Below are 6,618 nucleotides of genomic sequence, written 5' to 3' on the forward strand. Positions count from 1 at the left end.
CGCCCTCCAAACCAGATCACAAATTTGTTTTCATTTGTACAGCGAACCATTTGATTTGGGATTTTTCGAGACTTCTTTGGGATTTTGGGACTGATTCCGTGTTTTTGGGACTATTTCGGGTTTTTCGAGTCTACTTTCGGATTTTCTGGGTTCTCAAGGTTTTTTGGGACTATTTCGGGATTTTCGGACTATTTCGAAATTTTCGAGCATTCTTCGGAGTTTTTGATATTCTCGGGGTTCTCGAGACCATATCGGATCTTCGGGACTACGTCGGTATTTTTGGGACGGATTCGGATTTTTTGGTAATATTTCGGGTTTTTCGAGACTACTTCGAGCTTTTCTGGTTTCTCGGGACTATATCAGGATTTTTGGACTATCTCGAGTATTTCAAGATTTCTTCGGGATTTTTGAGACAACTTCGATATTCTCGGGGTTCCCGGGATCATATCGCTATCTTCGGGTCTACTACGGGATTTTTGAGACCAATTCGGAGTCTTTGGGACTATTTCGGGATTTCCGACACTACTGCGAGATTTTAGGGGTTCTTGGGACCTTAACGAGATATTCGGGCCTAGTCCGGTATTTTTGGAGTTAATTCGGAATTTTTGGAACTATTTCGGGTTGGTCGAGATTACTCCGAGAACACCGCAAATCTCTAAGTAATCTCGAAGTACTCGAAACAGTCCCAAAATCCCGAAGTTGTCCCGAAGATGCCGGTACGGTTCCGATAACCCCGAAAATCTTGAAGTAGTCTCGAAGAATCGGAGCTAGTCCCGAAAATCCCGATATATTCCCCAGAAACCGGAATATTTCGAGGTAGGCCTAAAAACTCTGAAAAAGTCATAAAAATCCTGAAAATCTAGAAGTAGTCCCAAAAATTCTAAAAATCTCAAAAACCCGACATAGTTCCAAAAATTCCCAATTTGTCTAAAAAATCCCACAATAGTCCAAAAATCCCGAAGTAGTCCCAGATATCCCGATATAGTCCCAATAACACTAAAATCCTCGAAAAAGTCTCGAAATCCTCGAAGTAGTCTCGAAATCCCCGAAATAGTCCCGAAAATTTCAAAAGTCCCGAAATGGTCAAAAAATGCCGAAATAGGCCCAAAATTCCCGATAACCCCGGTATAGTGCTGCTAGCCCCGAAAATCTCGAAGTAGTCTCGAAAAATCCGAAATAGTCCCGAAAATTCCGAAGAAATCTCGAAAATTCTGAAATAATCCAAAATTCCCGAAATGGTCCCAAAAATACCGATATATTCCCGAGAACCCCGAAAATCTCGAAGAACCTAGTCTCGAAAAGCCGCGGTGCATTCGTCGATACCATCCGAGGAAGATAGTGTTCCTGTCATTGAATATACCGAATTTAAATGTATACGTGTACAGGCTGGTAAGAGTTATGTTTATTTAACTCTTTCCCTACAAGAATTGTGTGGTGGAAACTAACACATTCTCATTTATCTTACTAACCCGTTTTCAAATTTTGCGTTGGTTAAAAAGAGGCCATTAAATAAGGCCATAAGTTGGAGGAAGACGGAAGATCACATGTACACAAATGTTAAACCAGATTTTTCACACTGCCCTTTAGAATTTGATAGACTTGTAGGTAGCCAGTGACAGAAATCTCTTGCCACCCAAATGATTGGTCAAATGATAGTCACTGTTCTTGCAGGGTTGCTGCATCCCTCCTAATTCTCGTAATTCTCTTCGACCAAAGCGTCATAGTGTTAAGACGTGTTTTTATTTAGCTCTCCCTATGGATATTTTAACGTGCTCTAAGTGCTCTAAATCTTTACGTCTTGACTATGAAATGTCATGCCAAGTGTGCAAAAGTAAATTTCATGGCGACCTATGCTGTATTTGGCATCAGACCATCTGCCCATAGTCATCTCGATCGATAAACCAACCGACTTTGCTTCCGCGGAACACCGGACCTATATCAACTTTTCTAAAGCTGATTGGAAAGGCTTCGCGGAGTTTACTGAAAACACCTTTGCTACGCTCCCCACACCAACCGACGTCCATCATGGTGAACGTAAGTTCCGCAGGGTTATCACCGCTGCTGCAGCTCGCTTCGTACCGGCAGGATGCATAACGGACCCACGTCCAAATTTCCCTGCCAAAGCGGCTGTTCTAGCCGATGAGCGTGACAGCCTTCGTCAGGCCGATCCCGGAGATCCCCGTATCAGGGATCTCAACGCGGAGTTTCGGCCAATAGTGAACGTACATAAGCGGAAGAAGTGACAAGAGCATCTGAAGACCTGTAACTTGACCTCTGGTGTGAGTAAGATTTGGTCAACGGTGAGGTCACTGTCCAATCCGACGAAGCACGGCGACAGAGTCGAAATTTATTTCGGCGACCATGCTTCGTCGGACCCGGAGCGATGCGCGAGCTACTTTAGCAGGCAGTTCATATTGCATCCTCCGGTGGACAAAGCCAATCGTCGAGTGACCAAAAGGCTGCACAAACTGCCAACAACTCGTGCCCCCTTGCTTTCACTTGCGGTGAAGTTCAGGTGGCCATCGGGAAGGCGAAAGCATCCAAAGGCATGGGTCCCGACGGAATAGGCATGCTGATGCTGAAAAATTTGGGTCCTGCGGGAGTAACGTATCTATCGGAGGTCCTCAATTTGTTAATGGCCACTCTCATCATCCCAGACATCTGGAAGGTGGGGAGAGTGCTCCCATCGCGTTGGACTTGTCAAAGGCGTTTGACACCGTCTGCCATTCCACGCTACTAGAAGATATAGAGGCCTCCTCTCTCCCACAGAGGCTCAAACGGTGGTCGGCAAATTATCTGAGTGGTCGACACTCGTCGGTAATGTTTAGAGGCAAATCGAGCAAACTTAGGAAAATAAAACAGGGGGTTCCACAGGGTGGTGTCCATTCCCCGCTACTGTTCAACTTTTATATTTCAAAGCTCCCTCAATCACCACAGGGAGTCTCGATTGTCTCTTACGCCGACGATTGCTCGATCAAGGCGACAGGGAATGGAATTGATGACTTGTGTTCGAAAGTAAACGGGTATGTCTCCGAGCTTTCTCGCTTCTTCACTGCAAAGTGTCTTGCCCTCTCCCCTACAAAATCCGCCGCGACCCTGTTCACAACCTGGACGAATGAGGTCAGGCTACCGCTGGGAATTCACGTACACTAATTCCGACGGCGGATAACCCCAAAATACGCCGAGTAACATTCGACAGTCTGCTCTCCTTCTCTGCGCATGCAGCCGCTATTGTCAATAAAGTACAGAGCCGCAACAAGGTACTCAAATCGTAGTCGGCAGTACTTGGGACAAAGACAAAGAAACGTTGCTGGCAACATACAAGGCAATTGGTCGGCCGGTTTTAAACTACGCAGCACCAGTGTGGTCGCCGGGGACTAGTAGGACGCAGTGGATGAAGCTACAGGCGACACAAAACACCGCACATAGGACAGCTACTGGATGCCTCCTGATGTCGAAAGGAAAACCACCTGCATGACGAGGCGAAAATGCTCCCAGTCAAGGAGCATAACATAATGCTCTGCAAGCAGTTTCTGGTTGGGAGCGACAGATGTGGCCACCCAAACAGTCAGCTTCTTGCAGAGGAGCCCTCGCCGGGGCACGTAAGCAGGCATCTCTACGAGCTGACGGACGAAGTCCATAGGTTCATTAAGCAGCCTCTGGTCCCGTCAGCATAGACAGGCCCTGAACGGCATTCACAGGGAGTCAGTCTCGAGTTATGCAGGCTCCAGATCTGTGCATGCCGTTCTAGGCACACAACCACCGGACATTGACGCGGCGTAGCTTCATCTGCCTCAGGAGACAAGAACCACAATAGCCCAGCTTCGCTCTGGTTACTGCAACAGGTTAAACTCATACCTGAGCTAAACGCCGATGTGCCAAATGAGTGTCTGGCATGCGGAGAGACGGAAAACGGGACAACCCTAACGGCTTTGTCCCTGTGGACCGACCCTATGAAGGATGCACGCTTCTTAGGGCTGCCGTTAGTGGAACTTGACGACAACGACTGAGATATTAACCGATCTGGGCGGGGTTGTTGTAGCCCCTACAACAACAACAACAACAACAACTAACACCCCCTTCCAATAAGTTTCCCTAGTTACACGAGGACTAGTTCAACTGTAACGGACTTCAGAGAAGGATCGAGGAGATAACAGTCTTCATGGGTCGGCTCGGAATATTAATAGCTGCGGTCCAAGAGGCGAAGCTGCACGGCAATTCAACACTGTTGATTTACGCCTGATACAACGTGCACCGTCGAGATCGGGAGCGTTCATCACGCTGCACACCGTGCAGTATCGTCTTATCGAAGCAGACATCAACCGCAGGGATACCTTTCTAGAATGTTCCCGACATTGCTATCCGGTCAGGCGATGTCGAACTCGAAATATTTAACGAATATACCCCCTGCCACCAGCTGCCCGGCGGGATATCACCCTGAAATAGGTGCGCTCCTCGGAGGTCAAAACCATATGGTAGTTGGTGACTTCAATGCGCACCACGATTTTTGGCATTCAAGCCTGTCAAACGATCGTAGGGAACACAGTTTGCTGAGCAGTAGACGATTCGACATTCTGCACAATGAACGACGACGCACGCACCAGGATTATGGTCAACTGCTGCAACTCGCCAGACCTAACAATAGTCAGCTGATTGGAAAGGCTTTGCAGATGTTACTGAAAGCGCCTTCGCTGCACAACACATACCAACCGACGTTCATGTAGGTGAACGTAAATTCCGCAGGGTTGTTACTGCGGCTACAACCCGCAGAAATGTGAAGAGCATCAGAAGACCTGTAACTTCTCCTCTGGTGTGAGTAAGCTTTGGTCAACCGTGAGGTTATTGTCCAACCCGACGAAGGGTGACGACAGAGTTGAAATAGACTTGGTGAACACGCTTCGTCGGACCCGGAGCGATGCAAGAGCTAATTTAGCCGGAAGTTCATATTGCATCCTCCGGTGGACAAAGCCAAACTTTGAGTGACCAGAAGGCTGCACAAACTGCCAAAACCTAGTGCACCTCTTGTTTTCACCAGCCGTGAGATAAGGGTAGTCATCGGGAAGGCTAAAGCCGCCATTGGACCCGACGGAATATGTATGTTGATACTGAAAATTTTGCTTAACGCCATAAATACCCAGATAACTCGTGGCCTAAACCGAAAGCCTTATGACTCTGAACAACTTTTACGAACAAAAATTGAGAATGACAGACGAAACGCCACTTTACATAAAAAACTAAAGATTGCCATATTCACAACGCGAAGAAATAAACAAACAAGCCGATAATTTATTGCGAAAAAATTTAATCTATGAAAGCTTCGCCAACTATAATAGTCCTTTAATTTTAATGCCGAAAAAAGATCCAACAGGTCAAAAATCGTACCGTATGTGCTTAGACTTTAGAGCAGTAAATAAAAAACTAATTGCAGACAAATTTCCGTTAGCACGTATAGACGACATTTTAGATAACCTTGGAAGAACAAAATATTTTTCGACTCTGGATCTGTATTCTGGTTTTCACCAAATTCCATTACATAAAAATTCTAGAGATATTACATCTTTTAGCACTGATCGCGGATCTTTCCGTTGGAAGGTCTTGCCTTTTGGTCTTAATGTAGCACCTAACTCGTTTTCAAGAAAGACGTCTATAGCATTTGCCGGTATTTCACCTAGTCAAGCTTTTATGTATGTCGATGATGTAATAGGAATTGGATGCAGTGAGGCACACCGTTTTGAAAATCTAGAAAGTGTTCGAAACTTGCAGAAAATTCAACTTACGACTTAACCCAAATAAATGTAATTTTCTACGATCTGAGGTAACTTTCTTAAGACACAAGTGCTCTTAGGACACAAGTGCTCAGCCAGATGATACAGAAATAGAAGCCATTAAAAAGTACACAAAGCCATGCGGTAAAGACGCAGTGCGAAGATTTGTGGCGTTTGCAAACTATTATAGACGGTTTATACCTATATATATTTATATTTATATATTTCGCAATCAAGCAATTTCGACCATACGTTTATGGCACTCACTTTACTGTAAAATCTGATCACCGACCATTAGTTTACCTTTTTATTATGAAAGACCCGTCGTCAAAACTCTCGCGAATAAGATTGGAACTTTCGGAATACAATTTTAATGCAATATATAAAAGGCAAAACAAACGTTGGTGCGGATGCACTATCACGAATTACAATAGACGAACTCAAAGATACAACAAAACATATTTTAGCAATAAAAACTACATCGATGACAAAACAAAACGTAGAAATGCAACCACAGTACGAAGAAAATCACATAAATAACGCCACATACAAGTTTACGACAAATTTTCTACCAATTTTTCAAAAAACATTCCACGGATAAAAACAAAAATTACTTACGATAATATTGATGAAATTTCAAGTATTAACATATATGCGCATTTCAAACATAGAAAACTCGAGTTAATTAATTTTGAGGTTGTTAACAAAATAGCGAATTTAGATGAGCTAATTTTGAGGTTTCAACATCAAGCCGGCAATCACAACATTAAAGAAATCGAATGGCAAAAAAAATTATTCATTCTTTTTTTTTTTTTTTTGGACTTTGAGTTAGATGGCGGTTGCCCAAACGCCA

Source organism: Rhagoletis pomonella, unplaced genomic scaffold (assembly GCF_013731165.1).
Source record: "Rhagoletis pomonella isolate Grant_MI unplaced genomic scaffold, Rhpom_1.0 Rhpom_scaffold_00001, whole genome shotgun sequence".
In the NCBI taxonomy this organism is placed as follows: Eukaryota; Metazoa; Arthropoda; class Insecta; order Diptera; family Tephritidae; genus Rhagoletis; species Rhagoletis pomonella.